Source organism: Styela clava, chromosome 4 (genome assembly GCF_964204865.1).
Source record: "Styela clava chromosome 4, kaStyClav1.hap1.2, whole genome shotgun sequence".
In the NCBI taxonomy this organism is placed as follows: Eukaryota; Metazoa; Chordata; class Ascidiacea; order Stolidobranchia; family Styelidae; genus Styela; species Styela clava.
The window spans coordinates 5,726,799-5,747,649 of record NC_135253.1 but is presented as its reverse complement, the minus strand read 5'-3'; the positions used below and the strand labels follow the sequence as shown (position 1 = coordinate 5,747,649).

Sequence of the window (20,851 nt, the reverse complement as noted above, 5' to 3'; positions counted from 1 at the left end):
ATAATGAACTGTAAGTAAATTTTGTATAATATTGATTTGAATAAATATAGTTGTTCGAACTAAGTCATTAATAAGTTTTAGATTTATAAGTTACGGGAAATGTAATTTGACAGGAGCACAGCACTTATACTTTGGATACATAAAATAAAAATATTAATTTTCAGTTCATTGACAAATTATTCAGATTCCCCCCCTTATTTACTAACAATACTTTGGAATGAATGGTGTATAATATTGCAACACATCATATAAATTTTATTTGTATTCATTGAATAGCACGTTGAAAATACGGCTATTAAGAAATGTAAATATAAAAAATAAGGCGGAAAAGATAAAATTTAACAAATATTCCTGTTTCTAATTACCTTTACGCCCCTCAAAAAATTGTCCACGCTCTTGTGATAAGCTATGCTTGTTCTAAAGATACGAGGACAACAACTTGTACTGATATTCATTGACGTTCATTCTATATTATTTGCAGATTTTCAATATTATAAATATTACTTATTCGGAATGAACTGTCAGTGTGCTATGTTTCTCATTATCTAAATTTTAACTAGTGAATTATTTATTAGTGTGTTATATTTTACCTTCAAGTTCTCTATAGTCTTCTCTTCCCATCCCAGAGACCTGAAAATATACATTTATAAATAACTTCAGCCAAAGACATTTTAGACATTATATATATAAATATAAGAACATGACAGATCATAACTAGGGAATAAACGATAGAGAAATAAGGAATATATTCCCAGATTCAAACACTTATGAACATAAGGCTACTAGCAATAGGATATAGGCTGACTATAGTAGATTTACAATTGGTGGGATCTCATGTGTATATATAGTAACCTTCGAAATTTTAGTTTGGGACACAAATCCCATTGTTAACCAATACTAAAGGATTCCCGGTTATATTGATGCATATTGATGCACTTGATTCTACTCACTCATATAATAATATACTCGTTATTGGAATCTTAATGCGATTTTAGTTCGAAACACATGTGAACACGAATATCATGGTAAACTGGTACCAAAGGGGGTACACGATTAATTAAGTCAGGTTTATTTTTTCCAACCAGCAAAAAGTATCACAACCATAAAATACGACACAAAGAAAATTTACACCGTTTTACTGGGGAAGGGACGTCGCGGGGAACCAAACTGGCTATCGAGCAGCGACACCCAAGTTCCTAATATCTAATTTAAAAAGTAAGAATTCTATAGTTTTGAAACCACTATATCTTATATTGACGGTGAGTACCGTATATGAAAGAGACCATTTAGTAGAAATTATATAGAAGAGTTTACATTAATTAAGCTATTCTTAATGCACATGATTAGGCATAACATGACGTGACCCGCACTAACAACAGGGAAAATATGACACATATTTCTATGTCTCTATTTTTAAATAGTTATGAACATGGATGGAATGATAACTTAGGACTTTTAGCGAGGGGATAAGAATCAAGGAGTTTACACTTGGTTGAATATAATTCATACAGTATCGTTTTTGGAAATTTTAGTTGCTTTAAGGTGTAAGATTAACGGCGATTCCAGTTTAAAATAGTTGGGAACATCATTGGCATGAATATCAACTATGAACTACCAGAGCGTACAGGTCACAATGAGCTACAGTTACATTTAAAAAATTAGCCTGATTACTTTATATAGTATGGTAGTTAGTGTCAACTACCATTTGTGGCAAAAACGCTCATCAGATTAATGAAAAAGGCCAGGACTACGTTTCCAGACATGTCAGACATATTAGTATATATATGCACCCTATGATAAACAACAAGTTAAACAATAAGTTTTAATATTTGCATGGTTTTTGTTGGGGTTGTGTTTTGACCGAATTACACTTAACGAGGCATAGTTCAAATTCTTACAGTATCTCTGCAGATATACACGTGCTGAACTAAAAGTATCAATATGAAAAAATTTCACTGTTTGTCGTAATCACAACGTGACACCCTATTGCGGTGAAACGCCTTTTATTTATGCTGGCCTAATAACCTTTAAATAGACTGACATTACAAGATAGTAATTGGCCTTTCGGTTTGGACGATTAAACGAAACGACAGCAGATGGGACAGGACAACACAGCAGTTAGCCCCTACGCTGTACTGACTATGCCATTATTCACCGGATATTGCTACAGTTAATTCGTAGGACAGAATATTTAATTCCGCGATTCTACGAAATGAGCATGGTTTGGTTTAACAGATTTTGTCATAAACAATTATGAGCGCGCATTGGTGCCCAAACTGACAAAAATAAGATCAATTTAATGCATTCTTGTACCTCGACTATTGGGCGGGAACGAAAAAAAGCTTAATTTTTATTTCTAAAACATGGCCCTAGCCTTATTCACTGGATCGACTCAGCAGCCAGAATAAAACGGTAGTTGTGCGAATCATGATATGATGAAATTTTGAGATTGTAATTTTTAGAAAATTTCATTTGACACACAAACCAAAACTTATACTCAATATATTGAAAGTAATATTTGTATGTAGATTTTCCGAAAAAAATACAATATATCATTTATCTATACTATAGACATCTAAATTGAAAAGCTTTCAAATGATTTGGTTACATACTTGCTCTTCAGACTTGATAGGCCTCCATCTCACTCAGTGATGAAAAGCTGGCACTTGACGAATTTCTTTTGCTACAATGATAAATTCTTCTGTCAACTTTCAAGCAGTGTTTTTGATTTTCAAAAGCTGAAAATCAATATATATGGCATGATTTTGTGCAAGCCAATTCTAAATTTGAGTTAAACTAAATTTCGTTGAGCCAACTATGTCATTAGGTAGTTAATTCAGACAAATGTTATTTGACAGAGACACTGCAAAGCAAAAAATAGACGTTAGTTTCAATAAAATACGTAACGGGTAAATTTCGACATAGATTTCATAAAAGCCAACTTTTCTCCGATTTTTTGTTAAATACACAAAACTAAGAAAATTTAGACGAATAAAATTTATTCAGGGATTGCCATTAAATTTCAAATATTATAGATTACCATAGAAATTGCTTTTCATCGACCTTACAGTTACAGGTATATGTAATCATTCAATTTCATAAATACAGCTCCATATTTTATAACATACCAGGTGTAGTTTTCAAACTGCACGAGTTGCAAATATTACAATAAAAGTAAAACACCCAATGAACTTTTATAACTGTTTCATGGAGTATATGACTAATTACCTCTGATCAGTAACTTGTAAAATTATCACATTGTTCACGGTGGGGATCGCAAACTGGGGATCGCTATTCAGCAGAGAAGCGAGCAACGAATTTTTGGGGGCGCAAAGGGTACACCAGTTTGATACAAGGTACTATATTAATAGTACTATTTCGGACTTCTGCTTTAAAACACAATTATTAAAACATGGACGGAATCTAAATCTTAAATTTCGATAGAATGCACAGGATCAAATATACAGCGTAACAATGTTGGCTTGCATTGAACTATTTAGCCTTTTAAACGTGAACGTGGGTTGTACTTTTTTGGAATTTTGATTCGAAAGACAATTATTAAAACTTGTGAAAATATAAATCTTACAATTTCGAGGGAAAACACACGATCAAATAAGTGGCAATGCCGACTTTGATCGCAAGACCCGAGACGCGGTGCGCTTGCATCTAATTGTTTAGCATTCTAAACGAAAACAGTGGTGTACAGGAATAAAATAGGTCAAAGTCAAATAAAATGTTCAAAAGATATTTACTTTTAAAATTCCTCGTTCGTTGGTTTGTGTCTTCGAATCTATAACCTTTAATAGTTTTGCATCTGAAAAAAAGTTAAAATATTGATAAATAAACTGTCGCAGATCTGTAGCTAGCATATTCAATGAACAGCGGGACTGAATCTATCGGATCTTCTGCCAACGCTCCCGCCACGTTTTAAAATGACATATTATTAATTATCCATTTGGGGTTAGGAATGATTTAAAAATTGAATTCCCAGCGCAATCTGCATTGCTAACTTAAACTGGATAATTATTAATTCTCTTATTTTGAACGTTGATAGGGTCTTTGTACAAAGATCCAATCTATACAAGGCGATCCGGTAGTATTCGTACCAAGATGGTGCACAACCTGAACCCTAACTAGGTACACATACTGTGTTCAGGTTGTGCGCCATCTTGTTACAAATACTTTGGAAGCACCCTATACACAATAAAATATGAAAGGGAAAAGGCTACGGCGAATCTCTAATAAACCATTGATTTTGCGCTACATTTGCGAAAGTTTTGAAAGTTATGCATTACATTCATGAAAATCTTGTCCTGTTGAATGCAGCTTACGTAGTGACGTAGATCAGTATATTACGTTTAAATTTCTTAATATGATAAGTCTATGTATTGTCATATAGCTTTTAAGTTCAACCAGTTTTGAGGAAACGATGGAACCCGTTCGATACAAAAGAGAATCACCCACCAATCTAGACTTCTGTATTTAGTTAATAATTCCAATTCGTATAGGCCCGAAAACCTCTAATTTACCACTTATACAATAGAAAAATGAAAGCAATGGAATAGCAAAGAAAACAATACGTTTAAAGAACATTTAGCTCACCTGAATATTGTTTCAAACTCGCTGTCATAACCCAACAGTCAGCTTGTCCATACATTCTACACAAAATCAAACCTTATCCCACGACGAACATTTGTGACTGCGATGTCGCTTGTGGCTTCCCGCGCACAAATTTTTGACGAAAAAAGCTAACTGATTGTTGTAATCAAATATTTTCAACTGATTACTTTAATTACTCCAGGTTGCCGTTACAATCCGATCACGCTTCTAACGCGTGATCTCAAAGTTGCAGAATGAAGATGACGGTTGGGATTTGCTTCATACATTTTCTAATCGCATAATACCTAGTTCATAGTATTTTCGGGGGTGTTTATCTCGGTGACCGTACATTTGAACCCACGTATATTTGAACCCACGTACATTTGAACCATGTACAAATATCCGTAAAACAAATAAATTTCCATAAGTGCAATAGTACGCAGGTGCAATTGTCGTGGGTTCAGATGTACGTGGTTCAAATGTACGTGGGTTCAAATGTACACGGGTTTAAATGTAATGGAACCGTTTATATCAGATCTCACATTTTTACATCAGTGACGGGAGCTTAGTACAAAGAATCCAGCATTTCCATTATATTTGTCTGTTTTGTTTTTCGAGTAAACGCGCACGTGGATGTCATCAAAAATGTAACCTTCCCTCCACTCCATGAAAGAATAACGGCGTGTTTAGCGTTATATCAATGCATTCTCTAAATTGACGTACAAATCTTAGCTCATTGACTTTCGCAGTCAAGAATGTTTTCATACAATAACGTGACGGCGATGTCCTTAAAAATGGAGTCACAATGGGTCGTTGTTTCGATGCCTACTGCAGGGCTACTCAACTATTTTTATCGAAGGTCCGCAAACAAAACTTCAAAATTATTTGGGTCCGGTCTTTCCAGAAATGATATTTTGGCCTCCGTAAACGGGCAATTCCTCGACCGACTAATGGTTAGTAGCAAATTAAAATTGTTTATTATGGTGTTATAGTTCTTTTCGTATATATTCAAAACTATGAAAGTCATTGTATAATAGGAATTCAAAAACTGGGGCTAATGATCCAAAATAAATAATTAGGTGCGGTCCTGGCCTACAGTAAAGGTAATTTCTCCGCCCAAACCAAACGGCAGAGACATAACATCAGCAACAGCATTAATCACGGTTCTATGTAAAGTAAATACGATAATTGACTGCTCAAGACAAGTGCATACCGACGACAACGACTGATTCACATATTTGGTGTTATGAAGCTCGTGAAGAGGTAGACTGTTATTTACGGAGCCCCACAATAAGAACGTAACAAAAACAAATTGTTACTTGCAGATTAATATTAATGAGTGATTTAAAAATACGCTATTCAATAACTCGGATGTATTTGCTTCTTCTTAAATTTTATTAATGTCATTTTGAGTAAACGAATAGCGGAGACTCTATAGTTCTGTATGAAGCAATTTGAGTCTGTCTCTACAGTAGACCTCTTGGTAAAAAGCGATCATGATACAGGTATGTACGCCATAAAGAACAATCCTGAGATTTCGTCATCCAGCGTAAGGGTATAGACGTATTTAATGTGTTTAGTATCTATGTCAGCCAGTGCACTGCAGTTGACTACGTTCGCGTTGAGTGGCGCATCGTGCTAAGCCTTAGGACTACGCTTGATTTCTAACCTAAGATTACCCCGCTTAGATTCGCAGGTTCAAATCCAGTAGGGGATAGTTTAGTACCAGAGGATTGCTGGCGGCTTACTCCCACCATCCCTACCCTAAGCTAGCGCTTCCCAAACTTTTTTCGCCCCGGAATATTAATAGTTTTTATGATGTAATTTCAGTTTTTGCTCTACTTTCGCTTGAGGCACATAATATGCAGCACCTACGCCAAATGGATTTTTCGAACCGTCAGTAAATACTTGTACATAGTCTCGATAGTTTTTCGTGTATATGGTCAAGAAATGACGTTTGAAGTATTGTTGGTGAACATGTTGTACCATAAATCGTTAACGTTGTATCAATTTGCGGTGGCTTTATTACCCAGGGAGGAATCTTGAAATTGACATCTTTTGCAACAAAGAAGTTGGTAAAGAAGCCGGTGGTTGTTTTCATAATAAACGTGGCAAATGACGGTTTGTAAGGAAAATATTCTTCCCACGACTGTTTGAATAATTGTGCTGTAATTTCGCTGTCACGAGGAATCATTCTGCATTTGTAATGTAGACATTTTCTATAATGTATAATATGTAAAGGCATTTCGTTACACTGGGATTGTAACGCTATAATAGGAGTACTTTTTAATGCAACCAAACATTGTGATTGGATTACAGCCAGTTTCCGCAATATAGTCGTTGTTCTTATTGTTCCTGTTCTTGTTCTTTGACACGACCAAATGCTTTGAAATTTTCAGTAGTTAAAAATGGAATTTTTTCTAGAAGGCTATTACTTTTATTAGTTTCAAATATTTCTGTTAGCTTTATGAGATTCGTTTTTATTTTGAGCTATGACGTCATCAGAATTTCCCACCATGTGGCGATTCCGCAAACATTTCAACGATATATTGGTCAGCAAAGTCGGGAGTTTTTTGATAAGGTAGACCAGGGTGGTCCAAACTCTGTCATGCTGATACATTCCGTGCGGCTCACAGAACAATTTTAGCGTATATTTGTATGTAATGAAGTAACGTTTTTTTTTTAGATATTCCAACTGGGGTTGGGATCCCGAAATTCAAACCCTTTTTCTAACCCTTTGTGCCAAAACACTCCTCTGTTTACAAGCATCGGCCATGTGACAGTAGTGACGAAACGCAGAGCCGACTTAACACCGCGTAATCCAGTTTTTTAGCTAGGTCCAGAAAACAAACTTAGACTGACTTGGTTGGTATTTGACGATGTCACTGAGCTTGCTCACGCTGCAAGTTTCTAAATTACTCAATATAACAATTCGTAATAAAATGAGTGTCGCAAGAAAGGTGACATGAGAGAACACGGCGGAAATGTACTTCCTTGCCCATCACGCAGTGTCTGGTTTGATTTCAAGTAATATCTGTCACGAAAGAATATAATTTGAAGCGACATTAAACGCGAGATGCGCAAAATACAACGGTAGTTCTCGGAAATTAACTTTAAAATATCTGAAGGCTTTATATATCTTCTTTAAACGAACGCCAACCATGCAACCTAATAATAGTCTGATTAGAAGATCTCGTTGTTTAATAAATTTAAAGTAAGTAAACTCGCGATATTTTGATCACTTTTGGGTTTTCTCCGACTTGCGGCCCGCGAGACCTCGTCAAAAGTTTTTGCGGTCCTTCAACCTAGCAACCTTGAACCACTCTGAGGTAGACTACTAGGTACCGGTAAAATTTCAAACTACAGTTGTGACTTGTATCCTTTGGCATTTCGATTCACGTTGAGACTGGAAGCATGAATCTTTATTGTCACACTCCCTCAGGATTAGAGCTCAACCGATATTGCGTGTTTGCATATATATAATATCGGCAGTAAACGGCCAATATATATATCGGCTATATATAACAGTTAAAAAACCTGAAAAGGTTCGTAAAGGTTGTTTTATTTACTGTTGGTTTTGATTATTTTTAATGGATAATACACTTATGTGGTTTATTGTTTTTATAATTAAATTACACATGAGGGGGCGCCAAAGTCTTCAGTGCTTAGGGCACCAAAGAGGCTTAATCCGCCCCTGACTTGAATGCGTTATTTGGAATACAATGTACCGAATTGGAGCCACGTTTTGAACTAAACCAATTTATGGCATTTTGTTTTATATATATATATATATATATATTTATTTATATTTATATATATATTTATATAAAACAAAAACTGAAAATTTAATTGGCTTCAAAAACATAATTAAATAATTCCATATTGACTCTGGAATTGAATTTGGCAAAAAAAAAAAAAAATGTTTATCTGGCGTGCGGTACTGCTTTGCTTTGTCTTACTGTTATAATTGAAGTCTTATGTTATGCTGTATTAAATCTTGTGTGCAGCACTCACCGAGTCTTTTCTGAACTTGCGAACATAGAACAGAACATGGCGTTGTCGGCAGTGGCATTATAAACCGTGCCATTGAATTGGCAATTGGATATTAACGGATATTGGATTATATTTTGGGATTTATCTGTACTTTCATTTTTGGATATATCTGTAACCGACTGTTATGTCAACTAAAGCTAAATTATCGAAGATGCTAGAAGAAGCTAAACAGGAGTTGCAAGAAAAATCGCAGGAAATTGGACGTTTGAAAGAGGAATCAACCAAACCAGTCCATGAAATCGCGGACGACGGTTGGTTGAAGCAGTTCATGGAAATGCAGCAAAAGCAAATGGAGGCTTTGGTTTCCTCACTTGGTTCTCAAGCGAGCAGTTCGAGAACTGAAACTCCCACGTTGAAAGGGCGCATATCAGCCAAATCTCCACCTGAGCTGACTGCTGATATTTCTTTGTCAGGCCTGGACTCGTGGAAGATTATGTGGTCCGATTACATGCAAGTTTCGGGCTACAATCTGGAACCACAATCCAAACAAGTCGCTGTTTTTCGCGGATGTCTGTCGCTAGAAATGCTGTCCGTCGTAAAACACGTTATAAATATCAGCGAAGAGACCGAAAAATCCGTTGACGATATTTTAGAAGATATCAAGAAGCATATTCGCAGTCAGAGAAATGTTGCACTAGACAGGGTGTTGTTTGAAAGGCGCAAGCAAGGTGATGGAGAAAGTTTCGATTCGTTTTTAATCGCATTGAAAAAGCTAGGAAGAGACGCTGATCTCTGCGAAAACTGCTACGATGAGCGGCTCACTACACGAATCATTGCTGGCGCAAGAAACGCAACAGCCAGAGAAGAGCTATTGGCGAAAAGCCTTTTCCCTAATCTACAGACAGCGGTTGATCTGTGCAGATCGAAGGAAATGGCAATAAATAACAACACTGATTTGTCGGAAAAGCAGAATCCGATTGCCAGTTCGATACAGATCAAGAAACCGTTTCAAAGACGATTCAAACATAGGAACGATCGCAACAACATGTCTTGTCAATATTGTGGGCGAAGGCATGGCCAAGGAAAGTTGAATTGTCCTGCTTATGGAAAAATTTGTGGCGAGTGTGGAAAGAAGAATCATTTTTCACAAAAATGTAGAACGAAAGTGAATACTCGCAAAACAATAGGAGTTGTCAAAGTAAGAGCGATTCAAGAAAATAGACGCGCCCCGAAAATATCAATAAAAGTTTTCAGTCCAACTGGTAACCATTTTTGGGGTACATCGCTCGCTCTACCCGATTCCGGAGCTGAAATATGTCTTGGGACGTTGGGAGCAGAAGGTTTTTGGAACAAATTAACTGTGGTGTCAGCAATTTGGAGAGCCACACACAAGACATATTTGCTGCAAATGGGACGAAAATAAATTCACTTGGCTACATGGATGTCAAAATCGAGTATCAAGGAAATAAATCCAGAGAACGGATTTATATTTCCGACAATGTTGATGGCGTAGTGCTGGCGTGGTATACGTGCAAAAAGTTGGAAATTTTGCCTGAAACGCATCCCGCACCCATCTGCAACGGTATTCGTCTCTCCAAAAAGAAGCAAATTCAGTTGCCACCGCAAACTGAGGAAAATGTTGGAGCAATTCGCTCAATACTTTTGACAGAGTATGAAGATGTTTTCGATGCGAAGAAAAAGCTCGATGTCATGGATGGGAGACCGTTAAAAATTGAATTAACGGAGGGATCTCAACCATTTTCCTTGAAAGCTCCAAGACAAATACCCTACGCTCAAAGAGATCATGTGAAAGCCGAGCTTGAAGGCAGGTTGAAACGCAATATCATTCGGAAGGTTGAAGAACCAACCGATTGGGTTCATCCACTTGTGATAATACAGAAGGCAAACGGAAAGCCTAGAATCTGTGTAGACCTCACAAAGCTGAATAAATATGTTAAGCGAAGCCGTGTCGAATATACCACCAGGACCGATGTATTTCACTACGATCGATGCACTGAAAGGGTATTGGCAAGTACCGCTGGACGAAAGTAGCAGCTTGTTGACAACATTTATCTCTCCGTGGGGGAGATATTGTTTCAACCGTGCCTCGATGGGATTGAGCGCATCTGGAGACGTTTATTGTCACCGTGGAGACAAAGCATTTGAAGGATTGCAGTTTATACGAAAAGTTGTTGACGATACGCTAATTCACGCTCACACAGTTCCACAACAAGTTGAAAGAACAATTGAAATTCTAGATCGATGCAGAAGTAATAAAATTACACTGAATCCCGAGAAATTTATTTTCTGCAATAAATTTGTGAATTTTGTGGGCTACGAAGTCAGTGAAGCTGGAATAAAGGCTGATTCTGGAAAATTGCGTGCAATTGCAGAATTCCCAAAACCAGGCAATATCACAGAGCTGAGATCATATATGGGTCTTGTGAATCAGTTAAGAAATTTTTCAAGCAAAATCAGTGCAGCTGCGAATCCTCTCAGAGCTTTACTCCGCAAGAAAAATGCCTTTGTCTGGGAAAGTATTCATGATGACGCTTTCGACGAGACGAGGAAAGTTTTGACTTCGCCTCCGATACTCGCATTATTCGACTCAAATTTACCAACATCGTTGCAAACCGATGCATCAAGAACCAGAGGTTTAGGATTTGTATTGCTGCAAAAGCATAATGGTGAATGGAAAATTGTGCAATGTGGATCAAGATTTATAACCGAAACTGAAAGTCGATATGCAATGTGCAAGCTTGAAATGTTAGCAATCGTATGGGCTGTACATAAATGCAGATTGTATTTGCAAGGACTGTCAGACTTTTCAGTCGTGACAGATCATCGTCCGCTCATTCCTATTCTGAATAGCTATACGCTGGACATGGTCCAAAATCCGCGTCTTCACAGAGATTGAAGGAGAAATTGTGCACTTATAATTTCAACGCAATTTGGAAGAAAGGAAAAGACCATGCTATTCCCGACGCTCTTTCCAGATTGCCTGTTGATGATCCCGTTGCTGGTGATGAACATGCGGAAATTGAGCGATAATTCAGGAATGCTATCAAAGTTTGCGCAGCACTCATATCTGATCCCGATGTGAAATATGGAAATGTCGAGTTGGAAGATTCAATTCTATCTGATCTACGCGATGCAGGTAGAGAAGACGAATCATACCGAGATCTCAGACAAACAATTCTGAATGGATTTCCTTTGAATAGAAAACTTTTGAAAAATTCTTTGCGTCCATACTGGCAAGTCAGAGATGAGCTGTCAGTCGAAAACGATTTGATACTACTGGGTTCCAGAATCGTGATTCCAAAATCCAGGAGACGTGAAATGTTGCAGAAATTACATGCGTCTCACCAGGGCGTTGAAAGAACAAAAAGACGTGCAAGACAAGCGATTTACTGGCCTGCTATATCCAGTGATATTGAAAACACTGTATACAGTTGTCAGAAATGTCAAGAGAATAGAGCCAGTTTGTCGAAAGAACCGTTGATCGCAAGTGCAAATCCGTCGAGACCATTTGAGGACGTTTCTTGTGATCTATTTTATCATGCTGGAAAAGAATTTCTGGTATATGTAGACAGAAGTATGAAGTAGAAGAATATGTATGCCGAAGCTGGTGTGAAAGCTATGAAAACACTTGTCAAAAAGTCATGCCAGAATGGAAATATAGATGACGAATCTTTTCTACAAGGCATACTCGAATGGAGAAATACTCCGAAGCAAACGGGATTTTTACCAGCAGAAATCTTATTTGGTCATCAGATCTATCGTTCCCGTCAACTACCGGGGATGTGCGGACAGAACCAAAGATATTCCCGATGAGCTTGATAATGCTCAGAAAATTATCAAGTCGAAAAGCAAAATGAGATATGACAGAAATACTCATATCTTGAAGCCACTGCAAGTTGGACAACACGTACGAGTCCAAGATGTAACAATGAAACGTTGGGACAAATATGGTGTCATTGTTGGTAGAGGCCGACACCGAGATAATCACGTCAAACTCCCAGGTGGCCGAACATATTGGCGAAATAGAAGATACCTGTTTCCTGTAAAAAATGTTCCGGTTCCAGAGGCGTAGCTTAGGGGGGGCAGTGGGGTACATATGCCCCCGGGCGCCAAGGTACAGGGGCGCCAAAATGGGGCTGGCAAAAATTTCACAACAAAGGTAAAAAACGGTCACAAGCAAGATCGCACCGGCGGCAGACATCTAATCTTAGTACATGGCAAACTGCACACTTGGTCAGACCACTTACGACTGCCGACGTCATCACGCACATAGCACGGTCAGATTTCCATCGTAATTACATGGCCAAAAAAATCTGGCCGGAAAACAAAGCAAAATTTGATTTGGTAACGTTAGGTAACAAAATGCACCGGGTTAATTACGTGGTTCTGTATTGTTAAGTTCTTGCCTGCGCACTTGGATGTAAGTTGATATTAGTTCTGTGCTGGAGACAAATGGAAACGGAATTTGGTTGAATGATGTTAATACATGTTTTGAGTAATACGTGGATTGTATTTTGTTGTCAAAGTACCGTACTTTGCGGCAGAGTTACATAAAATATATTATACTGTGCTAAAAGACCTCAATGCCGTTTTCGACAATTCGTCGAGATTGCAGAGATTTTGCAAATCTCTACCCCACGGACATCAATGGCCACGAACTTTTCACCGAAATTGGAGATTGCAGAATGCTGCTCAGTAACAGAACTGTAGATCAACCAGAAACTCCTTTGGCTCTTCTTGGTTTTATTGTGTCTTTTGGAGACGACGTTTTATTCAATCTGCAAATTTCTCTACAAATTTTGTTAACAATATCAGTTTCAATTGCAAGCTGTGAACGGTCTTTCAGCAGATTGAAACTTATTTTGTCGTATTCGCGTGCATCAACGGGACAGGATCGTCTCCGTGATCTTGCACTTCTAAGTGTTGAAAGAGAAACATTGGAAAAAAACAGATTTTGATGACGTGTTAACCAGTTTACGACAGTGAAATTGAAAAAATGAATTTATTTTAGACTATGTAGATCATCTTTGACAGTAACTGAGTGGGACATATGCTCTATTTTGTATAGCTTTGCTTCTTCTTTAAATAAAATGTTCCATTAAAATTTGAATTTACATATACATATATTTTTGAATAAATAATAAAATATATAAATACATATAAATTTGAATTCACATATCGTCACGCTAATAACCGAATTGCGTAAGTCATTTTGGGCGGTTTTGAATTTTTCATAAAATAGGTATTTATGTAATGCTGCGCACCTGTCTGTTAACTCAGATTTTATTTTAAGAATTCCGAAACCCATAAAAATAGAAATTTTGTATGATATGCAAATTTGTTCAATTGTTCCGTCATAATGAATTATCATTGTTAACGCAGGACTATTGTGACGTCACAAAGGCAAAATAACCTAGGCGAAGGATTTTCGAGTTTTTGCATCTCAGATTCTAGCTTAGCGCTAATAATTTTCAATTTATACTACTGTATAGGAATGCGTGCACTTGTGATATTTACTGTCTGAGTCCAATTCACCTTGGTTGACTTTTATATAAGAGTACATTACTGTTTTATTCTTTATATTTAACTTTAGTCTTATTTCGGTGATGTGCAGAGCGTGTTATATTGATGAAATATATATTTTTAAACATAAAAAATAATGTAATTGAAACAGATTAGCTATTTTGGGGATTTTGGATTGTTTGGTTTTCAGGACTGGTACATATAGACAAGTTGCAAAATTGCGTATGTCCTCTAGCCCAGTGCTCTTCAACCGGGTATGCGGTATACCCAAGTGTATACCGGACCATAAGTTGGGTATACAACTAGGGTTGGATTATCCGGATAGCGGATAACCGGTTAACCAAGAGGTATTTTGCTATCTGATATCCGGATATTATTGTGACGGTTAACCAAATAATGAAGAAGTATGAATAATGCATATGCGCATTAGCGATTTTTATATTTTTTGTTGAGTGGCGACTGACATCTCCCAGAGCATATAATAACAACTTTTTCCACTCTAATCTGCCTATATTTTAGCCATCCGTAGAATGCTGGAGTGAACTTCACTATTACATCACAAAACACGCAGAACAAATGTGAATTCTGCGCTTATTAGAAGAGCTCATTTGCTTTATAAAGTTAGATTTGAACTGGAGGTACAGTTTAAGCAAGACCAACTTAAACGAATTCAGTTGAAAAGCATTGGTTGGGTGGGTGTGAGTTTGTTGCTTTTTCGTCAGGTGTGGCTTTTAGTTGTTGCGTGTATTGAAGGAACGCATTTCATCATGATGTAAACCAGTTTGAATTTTGAGGACTTATTTCACAACACTTCCGATTCCGTGTAATCTGTGTAGCATTTCAAAATTTTGAGTACACGACCAAATGTTATGTGCTTGCTTTTAACTTTGGTATAATATATGTATTTTCAAATTTCTATGTATCAACCGAATCAATGGATATACCAGCCGAAATAAATCTATTCTAAACTAATTGAACTTAAAAGCTTAAAGAAATGGTCATCGTAAGTCTGCGACACCAAAATCTAGTACGAGTCAAAATTTAAATGAAATATGCTCAAGACACAAAAAAAAATTCCAAAAAATTCAACAATAAAAAAAATAATAATATAAATTTTGACAAAGGATTCGAATATGAGAAAATGACTTAGTAGTCGAGGGAAAGACAATTAGGACACAGTATTTTAAAAAATGTTTCATTATATTATTCAGCTGTACTTTTGTACGATTACAGAGCTCAAATTTTTATTTATTGACACATGCAACATCAAAATGCACAATCATTTTTATTCGAGCTAAATAATACATATGTACGTATTTACAATAAAACTGTGTGGTGGTTTTTAGTCAATTCGCCGCAAAAATCTTGTGAAATCGGTTTTCTGAAGTTAGCAGTAACTATCCGGTTAACCGGATAGTTAAAATACGAAATACCCGGATATATCCGTTATCCGGATAGTATGAATTATAGGTATCCGAACTAACCCTATATACAACTGATAAAGCAAAGACGCATTCTCACGCTCATTCACGCAAAGAACCGTCATGAGCACATTGTTACATAACAAATTATATAGATAATGCCATCACGTGTCTTGGTTGGTGATTTCGGCTGCCATGAACTTCGTTCGATTTACGTTGAACAGTATTCCCGTTGACGCTAACGCCGTCAGGCAAATTTATAACTTGCGGACACTATCTTATTAGATTGCATGATGATATTGCAGTACAATATGTGCTTATAATTTAATGTTAATTTAAGCCTTAAATAAACATTGGTATTTGTAAGGTATACGAAGTTTTTGAAAAATTGTAAAAGGTATACCACGATAAAAAAGGTTGAAGAACACTGCTCTAGCCATAGACACATTTTTGCCTAAATCACAGTGTGCCATTATGACGTCACATGACTGCGTCATACAAATTAACTTAAATCCGGCTACGATCAAAAAGTTGAACTATGGCAAATTAAAGACTCTCAATGGCATAGCAATATCATTAGGAAGTTTTTTTACGTTTTTCTCAAAACAGCTAAAAATGACTTACGCAATTCGGTTATTAGCGTGACGAAATATAATTTTTTTTTACATATACAATCAAATCCAATAGAAAACATGATTAAACGTGGGGGCCGGGGCGCCAATTTCATATTTTGCCCCGGGCGCAAAATATGCTGGCTACGCCTCTGTCCGGTTCTTTAGGAGGGGGAAGAGAAGGAGAAAGTTGGTACTATTAGACCATAAGAGAAAGTCAAAATCAAGAAGCAACCTGTTCCAGTTAGACGAAGTTCGCGAACTGCAAGAGGAGTACCACCTATACGATTCTGACAATATGATTGACCCTAAAGTTTAAACCTGATAAGAAGTTTTATAGAATTTGAAACCTAAAGGGGGAGATGTTGTATACGCGTCTGGCCATTGTTTACGTGTGACGAGAAGTCCCGAGAAAGTAATCAACTGCCAGACTCGTACGCGATCTGCCCGGGCACTTGTCGAATGTTTATCTGGCGTGCGGTACTGCTTTGCTTTGTCTTACTGGTATAATTGAAGTCTTATGTTATGCTGTATTAAATCTTGTGTGCATCTCTCACCGAGTCTTTTCTGACCTTGCGAACATAGAACAGAACAAATGGAACAAGTTAGTTTGACTGCAAATGCAGTGAGAGTAAACATGTAAATGAACTTGATATGCTTTGGCACTTACCTACGTCACATGTTAAAAATTATCGGAGAAGTTGTAATGCTTCCTCCTTAGCATACAAAACTGTAACAAAAAGATGAGAGCGTAATTCACTGTGGTATGGTACCGGTGCCTTAACTCACCAGTACCATACCGTACCTGTAAGCCTGATACCGGTATTCGATCGTGGAATGATTCTTCTTTGGCATATACAAACTCAATTCATTTTCTGTTGACAAAATAAACTAATACGTTAATATACAAAACTTTGAATTTGTGCAATAGTAAGTCACCGTGCTGAGTTACGGTACCGAAACTGTCCTATCTTCACCAGTTCCTGCTTTGTGCCAGCTTCAATTGCAATTGCAAGATGATCCGACCTGCAACTGCAGTAACACCAGCGATCTGAAACACCACTGTGTTATAAACACTACTGTGTTATAACACCAGGTACGGTACCACCAACGACAAACATACCGCGCAGTTCACATTGAGCCTTCTGGAAAAAAATTCTATCTTTAACCACTGAAAATTTCAAAGCAATTGGTCCAGTAATCAAAGAGAAAAGCGATTTCTTCAAAACGTGTCAAAGAACAAGAACAACATAACAAAACGATAAAAAACAAATAAATAAAAACTGATTATGAAATCAGGAGAGCAAACAAAACCTTAGATAAGGTTCGAAACGTACAGAATATAAGATGTGAGGTTTTGCCAAAAAGACTTGGTACGTGTTCCCTCATCTGAAATTATTGAATCAATTCACACACTCACACACACAACCATGGGACTATAATAAAATTAAAAAAAAAGAGAGCTTTAGATAAATTTTACAGTAAACAAATAAAAAAATAAATAAATAAGTAAAAAAAAAAATTAGAATAAAAATAAAACTTGTAATTAGAAATGAGAATTGTTTGCCACACCATTTTGTAAAAATCCCCAAATCGAGTACAGATTATGTAAACAAGAGTGAAGGGTATTTAAAAAAAAGAAAAAAAGATTGATGCCAAATTGCCCAATCAACCAGCAGGGTCTGCCACTAGAAGCTGTTGCCACATTCTTTATTTCTACAATACCGGAACACAGCACAGTTCGTCACGCAGAGGTGGAAGGTGGTTTTAGGTGGAACCAAAGCGTAACTATATATAATATATGGGTGGAACAAAGTCACTTTGAGGTTGAATAGCCTGTTATTATAAAGCATAATTCCCATGATTACGATTCGGAAGAGCTGAAATCTGGAAGGGGTGAATTCTACATGACAGGTTAGATTGTGAATATGTACGGCCGGTACCTATGGGAAAGTGCATTTTTTATTTCACCTTATACATTGTAATAGCAGAATCTGGCAATAGCATAACTGCAAACGGAACAATTCCTCAGCTGAAAGTATAAGCACATATCTAGTCTTTGGTGACTGATGATTGAGAACGGTACTGAAACTTATAGTCGAAGATGTTTTGAAAATTGAAACATAGACTATACCTGCAGACCTGTGGTGAACTGAAGCTTGGTATATTTGCTGTTTGCCAAAATTTTCTCCTAGTATTAAATTTTGCCGGGTATGCTGACAGCTGAACTAAGCGGCACAAAGATAAAACACAAGAAAACTATCATAATATATATCAAATTTGCAGTGTTTTTATGTAGATAATATACGGTACACAGTATTCAGGGTGGCGTAAGAACCCGCTTTTGGAATGTGATAATCAGCGACCCATTTTTGATTTTAGAACTATAAGTTTGGCAGGGTTTTCTGAAATGACAGAACTGAAATGACTGCTCTTCGAGAGTTCAATACAAGAGCAAATCTGTTCTTAAAAAATTTTAAATCCCACAACTGTATACAGTATCTCGACGTCACGAATCATGCTGAATACCCAAAGTCTTAACCATGATGGCTCAATCAGTATAGTGATCTTCACTTCTGAATTCAATCAAGTGTGCAAACAACTAATAATGCATTTATTTCATGGATTTTATGCGAGAACTGCCCTAGGACAAAAAAGATTGTCATTCCACAAAAATGCTAATGCCAAATCTTTTTGTAACGTTGTTGCACAACATTTTTAAACCAGACAAAATTTAACTTTCAGACGTATCAATGCATGGTAACTGTTGGTACTGTCAATAAATTGAATAACAAGTTTAAGCAATGCAAATATTTGGCAACAAAAACGGTCTCAAACATTTTTCCATAGGTGCTCTTGTTTTATTGTCCTCTATCTGTGAACTTCTCATCATTTTGTTGTCAGAATAATAAATTTAAGGTGTGCTCCTCAAACAATTTCAAATCATGCCTGATGTAGTTTTGATGTTCAAAGCGAAGTTTTTATATCTGTTATTCTTAAACTACAAGTAACCATTTGAAATGTATATGCTGCCTGTGGATTGATTCTATACAATTCTTTAATTAAAATATATCTGCATGTGTTATTGATTTGCCAGGACCACCCTAATAATATCATTTTAGTCAGTGACCCAAATATCAATTATATTTGAAATCATCACTTGGCTTATTCAGCAATGTACTGTAATTCATCCCATTTGACTTTTGTTAAGAAGGAGTAATGTCACTAGATTGTCAGTACAGTACAGTACAAAAAAAAGTGCTTGTGGATCCAAAAATCCTCATTTGTCTCACTATCATTACTTCCATCTGTATAAAGACTGTATCAATATTCGTACTCTGAACAAGACTCAAAGACAAGCAGTGACTGATATCGGTCCAAAATCAGCTATCCATTGTTTTACTCCATGACGACATAGGCATTGTGACTCGGATCTCACCATGCTAAGATGATTAAGTCCTGCGCCTCAATCACTATGCCCTTCACACTATGAGAAAGTTGTTGTAGATGTTTTTTTAATCATACATGTAGTATGTGTTTTAGATATAAATTCATTTTTATGCTGCCTTATTATAACGGCTTGCAATGCACTTGGTGCTCGAAGATTTTTCTTTTGATGTATATTTTGTGATTAGCCCAAAGAATTTTCATTGTCCTGTTAAATGGTATTCCAATGTTCATGGAAGTTTTCTCAATGCAGTATTAAAATTACTTAATCTTTATATTTCGAGAGTTACAAGAGAATTAAGCAAATATTTACCAAGGCTTAGTGCCCATGCGTATAAACTTAAAGCTACCTTGTGCTAAAATACATAACAAGATCACCTTGCTCTTTAAAGTTGTGTATGTTGAAATATTTGCTATTCAACACCTATCCATCAATAGAAGTTGAACAAAATTCCCCATTGCTATTTCTAGTATGGAATTAAATTTAGTTAATCATTATACTTGTGACCCTAATATCCCAGTTTGTTCTTCAAATGGAGTGACATTGTACACTATGTATTTGTTTGCATAGTTGAGAAGGAAAAGAATGTCAGTTCATTGTGTGTACCTGTTTATTCCTATCTTTGTGTTTTGGGCAGCATGCTTGAAAGTGACATATGTTCGTTTGGCTTGAAATTACACAAATCTCTTAATAAGGAGTTCAACTACTCACATATTGCATATATGGAATAGATCATTAAATTTGTAGAGAATGTAATTGTTTGTGCTGAATTATACCTTTAGGTGTTTGTTTATTATTAGTGCATAATTCGTTTTCACATGGCTAGATGAAACATGACATGAATTTCATATTATGATGTTTTAAAAGCATGCTATACAATGCAGATTGCATTTTGCGCAATGCAGTTCTGCAAGAATAACAAACTCGTTGAAACAGACTTCAATGGATGACCTGACTATGTCACCATCATGGTATCGTCTCGTTACTAGAACGCCAGCAACAGATCTATTCGTGCGTATTATATTTGGTCAGTTAACCCTTACCGCACCATTTGGGCAATCTACCTTTAGCAAAAATCGATATGCGCCGCACGGGGAAATGTGGAGTAAATTCTTATTTTGCTCGTCTCCGCAATTCTCACACTCCGGATATGAATGGCTTATTTTTCTCGTTCCGCGGAGCAAAGAGCCTCCCATTCAGGTAGGCTCGGTCGTATCCCGGCATAGTATTTTGAT

At 36.6% G+C, this 20,851-nt stretch overlaps 1 long non-coding RNA gene across 1 annotated transcript; it reads left to right on the top strand.

Moving 5' to 3' along the window:
• The first annotated feature begins 16,594 nt into the window (after positions 1-16,594).
• On the top strand, positions 16,595-20,586 carry LOC120335430 (uncharacterized). Its single transcript, XR_005568665.2, has 2 exons — positions 16,595-18,082; positions 18,160-20,586. It is a non-coding gene; the product is annotated as an uncharacterized LOC120335430 (long non-coding RNA).
• The last annotated feature ends 265 nt before the right edge of the window (positions 20,587-20,851 follow it).